Genomic DNA, 18,093 nt, shown 5'->3' on the forward strand with positions numbered 1-18,093 from the left:
TAAATTTAAAAGTGGAATCGGTCCGACTCAAATTCAAATTTGTCATCCACGCAAGTTTATTGGTGTGCTACTCTTAGACCGGGTGGACTCTACCAGTCACAGACTAAAGATATATATTGGGTATATAGACAGCCCACTCCTGCCAATAACAACATAAGTGGGTTTAGTTCTACCTTCGATCGCTTTTCGCGTGGTCGCTAGCGTCGCCAAGGTTCTGTAAAATCGCGCCAAATTTGATCTTTGTTTGAATGTCTGTTTTGTATGCAAATCTACAGTTTTACTCCGATTGTGATGAAATTTTGCACACTTGACCTTCAAAACAAGGGGAAAATTACTTTAAGGCTAATCGGGATGACCAAGTGAGCGAGAGAGATAAAGATATCGGAAAAGTATTTAGCGTTTTTTAAAGAAACGGTATGACCGATTTTCAATTTTTAAACGGCAAGTGTCCTAAAATATGACTTCAAAATGCGGCAACTTTTTACTTTTTTTATTTTTGATTCCATTAAAAAAAAATTTTTTTTTCTTCGTTATTAAAAAAAAAAATTAAAAATCTGCTCAACGGCGCATGTGGGGGCCAACTTCTTAATGGCAAATCTTTTTTTATTTTTAAATTTCGACAAAAAATAACGCCCGAAACAGAAATATACATTTTTCTTTGACAATCACATACCGACAATATAAATGTACGATAGAGAGTGTAAGATAAGATTACACTCTTGTATTGATAAAAAAAGCGAAACTACATAATTTATTACGGAATTCAGCTTTTATTACTTATACAGGATGTCCCCAAAAAAGAAGACGGGTCCATAACTCCCTTATTTATCGGTGGGTTTTAATTATTTAAATACCAAATTAAATGGTTGTGAATAGGATACAAAAGAGCCTATTCACGTATAACCCCAAGGGGTTCAAGGCTAAACTGTCAAAAAAAAATTCAAATGCAAACACATTTTTTTTTATTCTCATCGACATTTTTATTGTGAAAACAACAATGTATCACAAGTATAGGTACACTTACATACCAAAAATACAAAAAAAAGTAACAATACTATATACAGTATGTCCCTGGATTTAGTTTACAAGAGGAAAAACATTTTTATTTTTGATTTTACGGAAAAAACTTCAAAGGAATAACATTTTTGCTTCAGTTGAAACCCCTATTTCCGTTATTGAAATCCCAGAATTGATACACTGTATTCTCAAATTAACATTTTTTGTTAAAATTTGGAATTAATTTTTATGTTTTATAAATTTTATTACAATTGGCCTGGTTTGTTGACAAACAACTTATTACTGTGTCAGAATGTTGTCTTTAGAACAAGGATTTTATTTAATCCAGTGTTGGACCGGTTTTTTCACATAATTACAAAATTTAATGAAAAATTTCCCAACAGTTGTGTATCACGAATGTTATTCCTCTGAAGTTTTTGCGTAAAATCAAAAATACAATTTTTTCCCTCTTGTAAACTCAATCCCGGGACATACTGTATACATATACATATATATATTCGTATGAAGAAAAATACATTTAAAATTCGAAATTCACAAAATAATTATGGTAAATTATATGTTTTTAATTTGTTGTTGCCAATTTAGGGCGACTTCGGTAAGTAGATGGACTTTGGAGAAACCTTGCTGGAATTTAGTAAGGGGACATTCTTCCACAATGTGTTGGATGGTTTCTTTTTCTGCACCGCATTCACAAGAAGGGTTTTCACGAATGTTCCAGTGAAACAGCATATTATTGCATTAGCTATGGCCGGTTCTAAAACGATTTAATTTACACCAGATTTTCCTGTGTAGGTCAAATCCCGGAACTTGTTTTGTAGGATCCTCAATTAGATTTTTATTGAAAATATCTACGTCTTGCCTGGCTGCTTTCCAATAGTCAGATTTGGAAAATGGTTGCATTAGAAATTCTTCTTTCCAAAGTAGTTTACGCGATTTTAATCTAAAGGGTGGTAAATTTGCCATGTCTTGTGTTATGGAGTACATGTTCAGTGAATTTTGAAATTTATCCCAAATTCGTTTTGTAACGTATTTTCTTCTAACATCGTACGGAATAATGTGCTCTAAGACTATCACCTATACTAAAACTGTATCATTTGTTTTTCCACCTAACTTAATTTGGTTATTTTATTACATTGTAACGCAATGCATTTTGATAGCTTCTCGCTTGGTGTTCGTCATTTGTTGTTTGTAAATATAAAAAAATATTTTGACTATTCGTCTTTTACTAGCCAGTGGTATAATAATTTGGAATGATTGTGATTAGGTTTGAAATTATTTACATCATTATTTCCAGCATTTTCAAGTAGTAATTTTATGTCCGTTTTACCTCAAATAACGTATGCCAATATGGCTTTGATTTTTCTCTCTCATTTCCATACAACAAAAATGAAATATTTGCAGACTATTGGGATACATAGAATGTTTTTAAATGTTGCCACATTTAGTGTAACAAATAGGTCCATATCTTCTACAAAAAAGAAGTTTGATTTTGTAACATTTTTACCTGATATTTTAATGACTAATTAACAACGTACTGGTAAGTTGTTCCGCGAATTTTGGGGCACCCAGTGTAATTTAATTGATGGCTAAGAGCGTTATGAGCGAGAATCGGAGTGTTATAATAACCGAGCAAAAATACATACAATAATATAGGTAAAAACTATTGCCAGTATCGCCACCTACCGGCGATACTAGTCTGACTCATGTTATGAGGTTTGGGACAACTACGCCACCAATACCAACTGCGATGGGACAACAATCATTTATAATAACCCTGTATCTAGTAGTGTTAGTGTAATTAACTAATTATTAATCATAAATCATAAATAAATTTAATGGTTGTCTGGTTCTCTAATTTGCATACTCCTACATTTTCTTGGATCTACAATTTCGGGTAGGACCGCTTTTTAAAAAAAAAATGTTAACTTTGGTAATATCTTGTGCCAAAAATCATAGTTGGGCAAAATTCGCTCAATATAGATATCTTTAGTTGTCCACACGATAAAATCACAATATTGCCTACCAGTGACATGCAATTGTCCCTGCACCTAATAGTAATAGTTATGTGACCTTTTCAACCGACCACTTTTATCTAAACAAAAACCTTTAATATTTTTAATAGCTTCAGCAATTGTTAGGTTTTCTGCCTTTTTTGGGCATTTAACTTCAATAATTCCCCCGCTGTCAGTTAACCCGTCTGGAGAAGCTCCTAAATAGCCATACTCTAAATGAACAAATAAACCACAATCTGAAACTTTTTCTCCTGTCCTTTCACAATATGTGTGGATGGCATTTTTTTCATTTACTTTGCCATACTGAACCGCTTTATTTGTGAATGGTTTCGAGTATAAAAATGTTTGGACAAGCGTGCTCCATTTGCTATTTTTTCTTCTTTTAGCTATTTGGCCAAACATCGAAGCAGTTAATCGGTGTTTTCTTTCCGTGAACCAAGTATCATTATCACTTTGTCCTCTAGTCGTCTTTTCAATCAGATCTCTTTGTTCGACTGATACTTGCAGACTCTTTTGAAAATCAGTTGCTTCACTTGCCAGTTGTTCAGGGTCTATGTCAAGTCTTTGGCACATATCGCCATAGTCTTCTTTTCCTTTTATCTCATTTGTTTTTCTTTTTCTTTTCTTGTTGGCACCAAACAAAGATTTTTTTGTACTTAAAAGTTGTTTTGTTATTTTGTGCGCACGACGTTTTACTGTTAGAGATGGGCTTTTTCCTAATGCTTTTTTCATGGTCTCGTAGTGCCACTTTGGGCCCATCTGGTAATCAAGTCCAGCACCCTGTGCTCGAATAGTATAAGAGCCTCTTTTGCATCGATTAACTTGTTTTCCGCCAGCAAATTTAGCTACTAGAGACATAAAATTCTCTGCATAATTACTAGTACTGTTGGTAATCAATTGGTGGGCTTTTCGTACCACAGGTTTAAGACATTCTTGAATGTAATTAAATGCCTGAAGTGTATTACCTTCTAGTACACCTTCATCTGATGGTAATGTGCAAAAATAATTTTTGCAATTTTTGTGTATGCCAAGTACATGATATGGTCCGTTTCTTAAATCCTCAGTTAGGTTGACAGGATTCTTGCCATTGTTTGAATTATATATAATGGCTGCTCTGGCACCTTTAACCAGACGTTGAATTAGTGGACGTGTAAGAATAGTTTTAACATTTCTAGCAAGTCCTTGAAGTTTCATTAAGGCCTTGGTATAATTTTTTATTACATGGTTTGTGCATTCAATTTTGCCAATGTTCCTGCCATACGAAACCATCTCTTGTAATTTTTTATGGACACTTGAATCACCATCCCCAATAAAGCACCGATATTCTAGTCCATGTAAAGCTTTGCTTTGATTAAAGGCCTGTACAAGCATATCTGACTCCATTCCGCAGGAAGTTCCGGTCCAATTCTTAAAGCAGTGGTCGTGCACTTCATCTTTCCCGTTTTTTTTTAGATAAATACACATGGCGCAGTATTTATTTCTAACATCGAGATGTAGTAGTTTCTTTGTTTTTGCACCAATAACACAAGCTACACCTGAGTTGGAAGTATATCGATGACCGTAGCTTCGATGTGACCAGCCTCCATCCACAACTACTGTTATAAATGGAGTTCCATCCTTAGTTACGTTACCATTAGTCACAGCTAAAGCCTTTTCTTGTTTACCAGCGTCAATCATCGAATCGTATAAAATTTCTTCTCAAACCTTTGTAAAATATCAAAGGTACTCGTATCAGTGAAGTATCTATAAATATGAACTTATATTTACCTTTCCCAATTTTAGTTCAATTTTTTGGAATGATTTTATATCGATTGGTTTAACTCCCATTGTAGAAAACAGTTCTTCCATGTTGGAGTGTCCACCACCAATAGAGATAATTCCCCATACGGCACTATCAACCATTGTAAGTTGATTTAATTTACGAATTGAGTTGTTTTGAGGTAATTTCTGTGGATTTGTGTTTGGTTCTGGTTCAGCCTCACTGGACACCCTTTTTTTTGCTTTGCAATATGGACACTCAAATTTTAAATTCCATGCAAGCAGTTTTGTACTCCAAGATATTAATTTGAAGTACCCCTTCGAGCTTTTAAGACAGGTGTTGTGATGGTTTTCTAGAGATCTAATCTCTCTAAGAAAATGCTGGCCATCAATTAGAAATCGGCCTGTTATGGTGTTAATAGCAGGATCTCGACTGGGATCGTTGGAGGCAACCTCAACTTCTAAGTTATCATTACTAAAATAGTTTGAATAAAAATCTCACATATACTTTTGTAACTGCTCAAATTCCTTACTTGCCATAACATAGTTCAGTTAGTTCTGCATCTCTATTCTCAATGTTTTGTTGTAACCTAAAAATAATTGCTTTTATAGCATTGTTAATAAGCACTCACGTATTTATATTTTACAATTTTGATGAAGTAGAAGCGGCAACTAAATCTGTATTTCCATCATCTTCAAAATCATATGTTCTAAGATCTGCCCGATGAATACTTAAAATAATCAATCAATAATAATTGTTTAGTAATAGGTACTTCTGCAAGTTACATACCTTAAAAGAGCATTTTCATTGTAATCTATATTTATGGGTTCCCTATTAACATTTCTAAAAAAAAAATTATTTTACCATTTTACTTTTTACTCTTTCAGATACCCACTTAGTTGTTTTGCTTTTCTCGCTTTTATTTTCTATTTTCCAATTTAGTAGGCCAGAATTTACCGTAATTTTTCTTCGTTTCGACGATAATGTTAGTTTGCGTTTTCCAACGGATCTGAGTTGAAATATTTGATTTTAATGTTCATGTGCACAATGTTAACTACCTCATTCTTATCAAAACTTTTCACAGCTATGTTGGATTATGATGATGCTATCATAATAATTACGCATACGTAAATGTAAACACGTTTTCACATAAAAAAGGATAACAGGCATGTATTCACATCATACCTGTCAATATTTTGGATTTAAATCAACATACCTACATTGTTTTGGAAGATTTTTTTTACAAATCTCTTTCTTTAAGAAGTGCCATAGATAACTGAACTGCCTTTAAAATTAATCAATAATACAAGCGTATAAAAAGTAGACATCTTTTTATAGCATGAAACGTTTTTAAACAAGATGCACAAAGTACCTATTTGCATTACCTAGAAGATGTTGCATTCGGTAATGATAATGGTAATGAATGAATTAGCAGGAGAAGTAGTATTTTGAGTATTTGTGCTTTGGGAAGTAGACGCACCATTTGCTGAATCCACATTATTTGATCTAAAACCAACAGTAAAATGTAGATAATGGAAAATAATTAATAAAAGTGATAAATCAATAGTTGCATTACTTCCTACAATTTATTAATGTTTATATACCTACTTTTTTTCCAATAAAACGTTCATTTTTAAGGAAGCCGTTTTTCTTTTCGCGCTGAGGCGAAGGTGATTTCTTCCTTTTGAGGAGAGTCTGTAATCCATTTTCCTATGTACGCTATCAAACCACTACAGTAGCAGAACAAGTATCAAAAACACAAACACAAAGAATTATTGTTTTAAACTTTGAATAGTCACCAAACACTATAACACACTAGCTCACTAGCAGACGCGTTGCTCATTCGCGATTGATACCGTCCCAAGAAATGTAACAAAAAAAAAAGTATTATCATGAAATGGAGCAAATGTGTGCAAACGAACACCTGACGATTCAAATATGCATCTTTATTGTTATTATGGCACACTTGATCAGTGCCGACGTGTGCGGGCGGTTCGATCAAAGAGAAAACGTATATTTCTGTTTCGGACACTATTTTCTAACGAAAAAATTAAATAAAAATTGATTAAGCATCAGTAAATATTGCTTAATCGTCGCTGTTGACCACTTTTTGATTTTTTTTGTTTTAAAAAAAATTACAATTAAAAATTTTTTAATGGAAGAAAAAATAAAAAAAGTAAAAAGTTGCCGCAATTTTTAATAATGTTTTAAAGACATTGCCCTTTTCAGATTACAAATTTTTCGCTTGGTTTAGCTAAAAACAGTTAAGTAAATCCCGCGCCATCTGTTGACCGAGAATCTCACTAAAACCTCATCCCGATTCGCCTTGATTTACTTAACTGTTTTTAGCTAAACCAAGCGAAAAATTTGTAATCTGAAAAGGGCAATGTCTTTAAAACATTATTGAAAATTGCGGCAACTTTTTAATTTTTTTATTTTTTCTTCCTTTAAAAAATTTTTCATTGTAATTTTTTTAAAAACAAAAAAAATCAAAAAGTGGTCAACAGCGACGATTAAGCAATATTTACTGATGCTTAATCAATTTTTATTTAATTTTTTCGTTAGAAAATAGTGTCCGAAACAGTAATATACGTTTTCTCTTTGATCGAACCGCCCGCACATGTCTGGCACTGATCAAGAGTTACAAACATGGAATTTGAGCAGCTACAAAAGTATATGTGAGACTTCTATTCACACTATTTTGGTAATGATAACTTAGATGTTGAGGTTGCCTCCGACGATCCCAGTCGAGATCCTGTTATTAACACCATAACAGACCGATTTTTAATTGATGGTCAGCATTTTCTTAGAGAGATTAGATCTCTAGAAAACCATAACAACAAATACAAGTTCGAAGGGGTACTTCAAATTAATATCTTGGACTACAAAACTGCATGGAATTTAAAATTTGAGTGTCCATACTGCAAAAAAAAAAAAAGTGTGTTCAGTGAGACTGAACCAGAGCCAATCATAAATCTAGAGAAATTATCTCAAAGCAACTCAATTCCTAAATTAAATCAACTAGCAGTGGTCGATAGTGCTGTATGGGGAATTATCTCTATTGGTGGTGGACATTCCAACATGGAAGAACTGTTTTATTCGTGGTAACACTCCAATTTCCCGCTTATAACGCTCCGATGGAAGGTGTAAAATTACGTAAATTAAAACCAGGAAAGAAACAATACGTACCATTATCAAATGGATTTTGCGAAAATAAATTTCTAGGAATTTTCTCTCCCCAACAAAATGTTTTCATGAATATTCCACTTGTGTATAAAATGTCATGAAAATCATTTTCAATAAAAGAAAAAAATTAATTAACAAAAGAGTTTGATCGATTTACAGTGAATCAAAAAGATTTTTTTGTTCGACACTGTCAGAATTTGAGAATTTTCTCCTGTGTGAACGGATTTCGATAAATATCACAACTTGTCAAAAAGAAACGTCAAGTTAATTTTAATGATTTTAGGCGATTTGGAGCCTTTAAGAGGCTCGTCGAACAAAAAAACCTTGTATTCAACTCGTTCTTGTGTAAATTTGGCTTTTTTTGGCACTCCTGGGCCTTTTACACATGAACTCGTTAAATAATAATATACAAATTAAAACACAAGTTTCATAAGACCAGTCTTGAAGCATGAATTCAAAATTAAAAAACGAGTGGCGTAGCCACGAGTTATTTTAAAGAAAGAGTGCTTCAAGGTCTTATGAAACGAGTTTTTTTATACTATTTTTTGGAATTTGTCCGCCATAGTACCTATGTCGCCCGCTGAAATACGTGAAATTGCCAAAAATACGGTGGCGAATTTGCTGCCTGATAAATCCTGATAAATAATTTTTGACACATTTTGTAATTTAAACTGACATGCATGACAAGATAATTCCACATCAAGCTTTACCAACTTAAAAATTTTCGTAAAATGTTCCGTGAATTAATGGCTATAAGGACATCGCAGATGATGACGTTGCTACATCCAAGAATATAAATGCATCAAGTTTACGTACGATATTAAAAAAAAAGAAGTGAATTTGTTTCGGTCCATGAAGGAACCAGCCGGAAAAAAATACAATACGCGTAATATGAAGAGGTGGAAACTAAAAAATTGGTTCACCCAGGTCAAGAGCTCTAACATTCCGATAAGTGCTCCGATTTTGTAAAAAAGGGCCCGGCAAGGTTTTCCCGGTAATAGCGCTTTCCCGGCTATAGCGCTTTTTTCTTCGGTCTTTTTTTTTAAATCTAGTTACTTTGTGCAACCTGTCAGCTGGAGCAGTTGTTACGCAAGTAATTTGACAAGTTATTAGACTGTAAAAAATTGCATTTGTCATAACTTTGAGTAAAAATGAAATTACCAACATGCTACAAGCGTATTTTGAGTGTGGCAAGAATACACAGCCAGCTATTCGCTTTTATCACCAGCATTTTCTTAATAGAACAGTGCCCCACTACAAAAAATGAATTAATTTCCTTAACCCTCCACCACCCGGCGGCACGGCAATTTTGCCGGAGTACATACATTATTCGGATATTACTATCAAGTAATAGTGCAGTGCTTATCAACATTACCGGCGTCTCGCCTCCGCATTTTGACTTTGTTGTGTATTTATTATGTTCTGTGTCAATGTTAAGAAATTTCCTCACGATATGACATGAGTATAATAATATACCTTTTTGAACTTCAACTACCAATGTGTTCCCTAAATCCAGAATTAAATTTTTTTTTCTAACACTAATCTCTTATACTGTTTCTATGGTGCATATGAGCTCACACCTTATGTTTCCCATAAAATACGTTTTTCTCTATAAGACACGTCGTCAATAGCAACGTATCTTATAGAGTCATAAAATACGCTCACACATATTATTCAAGTAACATTTTATTCATCATTTTTACAGTAATTATCACATAAATTTGTTGCAAAACAACTCAATCGTTAATTTAAAAAAAAAATAGATAAATAAAATTCTCTTCACCACTTTTCACCTAAAAAATAACACTGAGAGTGACAAAAATTGACAATTCACAGTGAAGCGGCAAAAATTTCATAACATATAATAGGAATGGCTTGCTTCGGCTACAATCATTTATAATGACCCTGTATTCACTTTTTTTTCCTATGCAAGAGTGCAATCTTATCTTTATTGTACACTTAATATTGTCGGTATGTGATTGTCAAAGAAAAACGTATATTTCTGTTTCGGGCGTTATTTTTTGTCAAAATTTAAAAATAAAAAAAGATTTGCCATTAAGAAGTTGGCCCCCACATGCGCCGTTGAGCAGATTTTTAATTTTTTTTTTAATAACAAAGAAAAAAAAATTTTTTTTTGAATGGAATAAAAAATAAAAAAAGTAATACGTTGCAGCATTTTGAAGTAATATTTTAGGACACTTGCAGTTTAAAAATTGAAAATCGGTCATACCGTTTCTTTAAAAAACGCTAAATACTTTTCCGATATCTTTATCTCTCTCGCACACTTGGTCATCCCGATTAGCCTTAAGCTGCGAGTAAAAGCTAGTATCAAAATAAAATAAAGAAAACAAAGAAATGTAGACAATAATTAGTATTGTTATAAAACCGTATTACAAATACAAGATACATAATACAATTAATATAAAAATATCGGTCTCGTCGGTACACATTTTAAATCGGATTCACCTCTACTTCAATCCGTCAGTTGAACGGCAATAGACAGGTCGGGACTCGGATAATGGTCAGTTGGGACTATCTGGAGATTTGGATTGTTCATCGAAGTGTATATCACAAACCCGATAATATTGGTGCAGCCAGAATTTTAACCATCAGCTCTTCTCTGGCGATAGCAACTGCAACGCACCATTTTATATAAAGGGTGTTTTTTAAAATTTGGCGTCGAAGTAGGCGTTGGAGAGTCGATTGAGATCGCACCACTCGTGTAAAAGCCTAAGATTTAAACAGCTGATCCGTGATCCGTAACCTGTATAGTGCGTTCACAATCGACAGTTCAACGCCTACTTCGACGCCAAATTTAAAAAAACACCCGTTACATTTATAACAAAGAAAATTTGCAGCTCTTATTACACATATTATTTAGTTGTTTTATATCACAACTATGATTTTAACCTCACAATTTACCAAATGTGTAACTAACAGCTCACACCTCTCCCCACAACTCAAGTCCAAACACAGACAATTAAACTATAGTAAGACACTTCAATCCCATATAATAATGTTGGAATAGCTTCGACGGTGCTGCTCCGCACGCAGTTGGCCAAAACACTCCGTCGTATTTATTCGTAAAATTTCGACTATTACCGTTGTATTTAAAACAGTCAAAAATATTTGTCAAATGTGACACTTTTCTGAAAAAAATAAAAATGTACTTTTTAAAGATATAGGTAAGACTTTCTGTGAATAAAAAGGTAGGAATTAGTGCCATTTATTAAATGAAAGTAATTACAATAGCCAACGTTTTCAGTATTGAGAAATTGTCAATAAGAAAACAATAAAGAAAGGACAAAAATAGCATTTTCTACTTTTTGGGCAATTTGTGAATCTGCTACGTAATTTATAAAGGTAAAAACTTAAGTGATGAAACTTCTTAATAAAGTTATACTTTCAGTTTCAATTCAAGACAAAAAGAAACCAAACAATAGTGTGTGCCCCCGGTACCTATTCTTTTAAGGAGCATGACAAGTTAAAATTGAAACTAAAATACACAGTGGGCCGAAAAAACGGTACAAATTTTGTTCGTTCATATCTTCCTGGGTTATTAAGTTTTTTAAATGATTAATATACCAGTGAAAAACCCAATATTTATAGAAAAGATGAAGGCCTCTTGCTGTGCAGAGATAGTCCTAACTCAAAAGTTGTGCGTCATAACATGAAGACATGCAAAAATTCTGGTTTTGAAGATTACCTATCTCAATTATGAGTTTCCACATATGGTTCAATCAATATGCCCTCCATTTTTATTAGCTATCATTTGTAATCGTCTTTGTCCGTCCCCAATTGCAGAAGCTACATATTTGTCTCTGAGGTAGCTGATTCCAGCATTCCGTTAATTGTTCAGGAGCCTTCAGCTCAAGGTATATGATTGTTTGTGCCACTCGGTGCGATGTTGATGTTGCTCCATCAATCACTAGTGAAGACGATTGCAAATGGTAGCTAATAAAAATGGGGAGCATATTGAACCATATCTGTAAAACTTATAATTGAGAGAATTTTGCATGTCTTCATGTTGTGACGCACAATTTTTGAGTTCTTGACAACAACAACCTTTTCTATAAATATTGAGCTTTTCACTGGTATATTACTCATTACAAACAGATAATAACTCAGGAAAATATGAGCGTACAAAATTGGTACCGTTTTTATCGACCCACTATGTATATATGTATAACAGAAGAGTTGTGTGTTGTGTTGCCAAAATTTACGATCTAAGTGTATTTTTGAATAAAAGAAGTATTGGAAAGAAATTACGTATCGCCTTAGAACGAAAAATTAATTTTCATGGTTTATTTGTAAAAGCCATTTTCTGGAAATTAAAACAAAATTGTTGGATGCATCAATCAATTTGATCATTTATAAAAAAAAACTGCAGGACGTAAGAAGAGAATTAAAAAAAAATCGTCAAAGACATGTTACTTACGAAGAAAATGGGGATTTTCAGAATATTTAATTTTAGTTTTGGTTCTAGTTTTTAATTTAATTCATTTATTGTTAATTTTTCTTATAATTAATAAAACGTTGTGCATTTTAAAGACATTTTACATTTGAAATTAATATTAAATGAGGACAAAATTATTAATTTAAACAACTCCATCAAGCATGCTTTATAAAATTAGTTCGGCCAACTGCTCGCGCCGCGCTGGAATCGTGTTTCCAAAAATTGGGTAGCAATGCGACGTCTTACTATAGTTTAATTGTCTGTGAGTGCAAATATGGTAAAGGTAACTGTAATTTTTACCGACACTAGCGCCACTGGCAACCTTTACGACGTGAGGCTAAACTAATCTCAACTTTACTTGAAATAGTGAGAGTGCACACCCCCTGCTACCAGTTTTCTCTCTGTCGTGGGTAGAGCGTACAAGCAAGATCTAGCTTTAGCTAGTGTTTCGCTTACATATTTAAAAAGGACTAATTTAAAAAGTTGTTCAGTAAGGGCCGATTTCATAATAGTTATTTAATAAACTAGTCTGTTAATGAAGGCGATTAATAATCGAAACTGTTTAAAGCACGAACGAGTGTAGCGAGTGAGTGCCTTTAATAGTTGAGATTATTAATCGCCCATTAACAAACGAGTTGATTACAAATTTTTTTCGTTGACCGCAAACTTTTTTCTTTTTGTGACAAAATTTCAAATTAAAGCCAAATCAAAACCAATTTCACCTTTTTGGATAAAGATGAGACCTTATAAAATACCTTCATCCTTTTTTTGTCCTCAGGGAGGCCATTTTTAAATTTTTCAACACTTTCTATTCGCTTTTCCACAAAGAGTGTCAGAAGACGTCAACTCCATTCGCATTCAATTTCACGTAAAAATCACGGTTGCTAAGAAAACCTAGTTACCTTTGAAAAATATGACATGCGAATTATAACCAAAAACGTCGGCTTTTGAAAAAGTGAATTCGTAATTATTATTATTATTATTATTATTATTATTATTATTATTATTAATTTCATGCTCAACAGGAAAATCCCAATTAAAGAGCACGTATAATTCGACCTATACAAATTAAATATCCGACAAATCCAACGATTTTAACACTTCAATGCTACAGGAGAACAGATCAACAAGATCACCGACAGAGTTGGAAATATTGAGCATGTTGTTCAAAGGAGAAAATTTAAGAAAATCCGTTCTCGGAGTTGATAAATAGAATAAGTTTTTACTACGAGTAGTAATAGAATGCTTACCAACACAAAAATTAATCTGACTGAGCAGAGAACAGCAGTCAATCAAGTTATGAACGATTTTGTACAAGAACAATAAATTCATTAATTTATTGCGTTCAGATAAGGTTTTAAACGAGAAACGTTCTAATAAAATGGTCTGTGAATATCCAATAGGAGGATAGCGTCCATCCTCTCTGAAACACAAGTATTTTAAGAATCTACGCTGCAAATGTTCAATACTAGCAATGTGAACAGCATGATGAGGAAACCAAACAATCGACGCATATTCAAGTTTACTTCTGACAAATGATTGAAATAAGTATATTAATGTGGAGATATTAGAGAAATCTCTGGTATTCCTAATAATATAGCCATAGGTCTTCCAGGATTTTTTTATAACAGAGTTGATGTGGCCTGTAAAAGACAGCTTATTATCAAACAGCACTCCCAAGTCAGAAACCAATTCAGGTCTCTCCAAAACAGCACCATCAATATTATAATCAAATTCAATCTTTTGTTTTTTATTACTAAGAGTCATTACAATACATTTGGTTATATTTAACTGAAGGCTATTTCGTATGCACCAAGTGGAGATTAAATCAATATTATCCTGCAACCTGACACAATCACCAAATTCTTTAATAGACGTAAAAATCTTCATGTCATCTGCGTACAGCAAACAGGATACTGAAAGATCCTCAATTATGTCATTAATAAAAATATTGAAGAGTAGCGGTCCCAACACAGATCCTTGAGGCACACCAGAGGAGCAATCAAAAACATTAGAGTGGTGTCCATGAACACTAACAAACTGTTTACGACCACTCAGGTAAGAATACAAAAAATTTACAAAGTTAGAAGAGCAACCCAATGTCTCCAGCTTTCTGACAAGGATTTCATGGTCCAGCCTATCAAAAGCTTTTGAAAAATCAGTATATATCACATCAGTTTGGAGGCCCAGATCCATTGAATTAGCTACATACTGTGTGAAAGTACATAAATTGGATATCGTTGACCTACCTCTCACAAAGCCATGTTGTGACTCTGAGATATAACTTTTAAAATGAAAAGACAAGGTATCTGATATTATGAATTCAAATACTTTAGAAAAATTGCTGCAGATCGAAACAGGCCGATAATTTTCAATGCAACTGCGATCACCCTTCTTAAAAACCGGCACAACCCTTGCAGTTTTCCAAATTGCAGGAAACGCATTAGTCTTCAAACACAAGTTGAAAATCACTACCAAAGGAGAAACGAAAACCTCAACACATTCACGGATTAGAAATGATGGGATCATATCAGGACCAGCTGTGAATTTCAACTTAAGTTTGGATATTGCATTCAAAACATCTTGTTCGTTAACAGCATTTAAGAAGAAATTACAAGATGTACTCCATTCTTCAACAGATGACTCTATGACTGAAGCTTTTTCGCAATAAGCAGACTCAAAATAATTAGCAAAAGCTCCCGTAATCTCATCAGCGCCAGAAACTTCCGCTCCAGAAAAAGTCATATTAAGAGGAATACCAGTACCGTTCTGTTTGAATTTGACGAACTGCCAGAACTTATTAGGATCTCTCTTTATGTCAGCCTCAGCTTTAGCAACGTATTGATCATACTGCCTTTTAATATCACCTTTAATATCTCGACGTAACATTCTATATTTCTCCAGATCACACAGTTTGCCAGATACCCTAAATTTCTTCAATATTCTGTGTTTCAACTTAATTTTCTTAATAAGCTCATACGAAAACCAAGGCGGATAATTATGCCTACGTTTTTTTTTCTTTGGAACAATTAAGTCAAACAGCTCAAATAACTTATTGTAGAAACCATGACATGCCAAATCGACATCCTCATAGCTCTCAAGAAAAGACCAATCTATAAGAAGAAGTTCGTTACGCACCATCTCCATATCAATTGCCCTAAAATTAAAATTATCACCATCATCAACACCATAAATGAACTTCCTTATCTTGATTCTAACGTCAATGGATACCAAAAGAGATGGATGATGAGGATCCTCAGGGACAAGACCCTCCTCACCCCTGGTCACACTACAATGTAAATTCGACAGAACCAAATCGAGTAGCCGATCATTATCATTAGTAATAGAGTTATGCTGCTGAATAGATAACTCACTTAAAATATGAAAAATCGGAACTGCATTACCCCGAAGTTGATCTAAATTCAAAAAGGTAATGTATTCAGTGACATTAAAATCACCCAAGAAAATTATTTTAGAACCATGCAGAAACCGCAAGGAAAGGAAAGCATAAGAAAATTCATGATATCTATGCAAAGTCAGACCAGGAGGAATATATACAAGACAAATGTAGATAGTGGAGTTGACATTATGAACCTTAACACAAATGAAATCAATTTCCGGTAGATTATCAAAGGCTAAATCTACATCCATCAGCTTCACTGACAATGTAGATCTAACAGCCAGAGCAACGCCACCACCTCTGGACTGATGAGTTCTACTAAAATTACGATCCTTTCTGAACACAATATAATCAGAGGAAAACAATTCGGTAGATAATACATCGTCTTTTAACCATGTTTCCGTCACAGCAACCACGTCAACATCAAGAACAGATACAGCATTATAAAATTGCACCAATTTGGTGTTAAGGCCACGTACATTTTGATAAAATATTGAAAAAGTGTCAATTATTTTATCACACTGATTGGAAGAAAGATTAGTTAGTCACTTATTAGAGCTATCACCAGCCACAGAGTGCTGTCCATCAGAAATTTTGCTCACAGGCAGCTCAGTTGTGATGCCAAACAGATTTTCTTTGAACTTCGCCGTGGCAAGTTTGAAAGCAAAACATTTCTCATGCTCAAATGTTGCATGATTACAGTCAATATCTAATTTTTGCGACATGCGAATGTTCTTACAGTTGCGGCATTTGGGATTAGTTTCATTATCAGCACCTACGCAAGCATTTTCTTCATGAGATTTACCACAAAAAGGGCACAATGGATTGTTCTTACAAAATTTAGCACTATGGTTAAAGCCGTGGCATCTGTAACACCTAGTCACGGAGACCGCGTCATAAACAGAACAACTACTCAAACCAACAAGCACATGGCCACATTCAAGCAAACATTTATATGTATCCAAATCAACAGAAATTTCAGCTTGAAAAATTTTACCGTTTTTCTTTATAGCCCAAAATCTATGCAAATTGACGACAGAGCCATCAGTGATTACACTCGAATTTTGTTTCCTGAAGTAATCAAGAAATTCGGAATTACCAATATCCTCAGATATGCCCACAATTCTAAGACGAGGCAGAACCGGAGCCAACTTCTTAATGTCATATTTAGCTGACAATTTCGTTTCAGCAACTTTTATAAGTTTATCTCCATCTTCTCTCCCAGAACAACCAATAATTAACCCACCATTTGAAGCCACCTTTACTCTAGTAATGTCAATGTTTTCATGCAATGGATTAATTGATTTCAAGATTTCAGACTTCGTCTGTGTTACAAATTGTTTAGCAGATTTGGGCTTGAAGATAACATTGTTATCAGAAGACTGTTGAACCTTAGCAGCATAAGACATCGATGGTTGTACCTCATGTGGTATTGCAGCAGATTTCTGTAATTTAAAAATTTCTTCTCGAAGGGGCTGTATAGCATTATTAACAATATTCCTAACATACTTCAAAAACACATTATCTTCTAAAGGAACAGTCGGATCAATCGGAGACAAAGGAGAGCACTGAAAAACGCTTTCACAGTTCAAGCACAATAACTTCAAGTGAGAAGATCTTCTATGAATGCGAAGCAGGAGTTGAGCCTCTTCAGGTGCAACATCCATACAGTTGATGTGTGAGTGAGACTTACAAAGATCACATCTAATGCCTGTACTTTCATCCACCTCCATCTTACACCCAGGACACGCAGATTTCAAAACATCCTTAGGATTATCCGCAACTAAAGGAGGTTTCTTACGAACCATGATACTGGATAGTCTGGCAACCTTAAAGCTAGCGAGGTGCTTAAACTAGCAACACCCTTCCAAACGGAACAGACTATTTGTACAAAATTATTATAACAAGTTATAATAGCGCCAGCAAGAATTAACACACAGCCAGTCGCTTATCGCGCACTAGCTGATAAATTGAAGTACAAAAACAATTGTTATTATTGAAAAAATTAAAGCGAAAACTTCAATTCAAACACAATAAATAGTAAAAGCCTACCTTCAATTCACTTATCAAGCACAATTCAACAATTAAATCGCGCTTAAATAACTTAAAAGAAGAATTAATCACAGAGAACAGAACGCAAACGACAGACCAGGCTGTGTTGCCAACTCTCTTCAATAATTGTAATTGTACAGTTATGGAGCTATAAAATATAGAAAATCCTGCTGCAGTGTTGGTAAGTGCAAACAATGTATGTTCGACGTTG

The 18,093-nt window shown here is 33.9% G+C and overlaps 1 protein-coding gene and 2 long non-coding RNA genes across 7 annotated transcripts in view; 1 reads left to right on the forward strand and 2 right to left on the reverse strand.

Moving 5' to 3' along the window:
• LOC138124538 (cilia- and flagella-associated protein 410) overlaps positions 1 to 18,093 on the reverse strand; it is an 81,838-nt gene that overhangs the window by 7,343 nt on the left and 56,402 nt on the right. The gene's annotated exons all lie outside the window — the stretch shown is intronic.
• On the reverse strand, positions 59 to 6,825 carry LOC138124542 (uncharacterized). Its single transcript, XR_011157184.1, has 4 exons — positions 5,684 to 6,825; positions 5,578 to 5,631; positions 4,797 to 5,518; positions 59 to 4,733 (listed from the first exon to the last, which is right to left on the reverse strand). It is a non-coding gene; the product is annotated as an uncharacterized lncRNA (long non-coding RNA).
• Positions 10,951 to 12,524, forward strand: LOC138124541 (uncharacterized). 2 transcript variants are annotated; one of them, XR_011157183.1, is made up of 3 exons: positions 10,951 to 11,183; positions 11,240 to 11,337; positions 11,384 to 12,524. It is a non-coding gene; the product is annotated as an uncharacterized lncRNA (long non-coding RNA). The 2 variants fall into 2 exon arrangements; XR_011157182.1 differs by having other exon boundaries at positions 11,240 to 12,524.

The sequence above is a fragment of the Tenebrio molitor genome, chromosome 2 (genome assembly GCF_963966145.1).
Source record: "Tenebrio molitor chromosome 2, icTenMoli1.1, whole genome shotgun sequence".
NCBI lineage: Eukaryota > Metazoa > Arthropoda > Insecta > Coleoptera > Tenebrionidae > Tenebrio > Tenebrio molitor.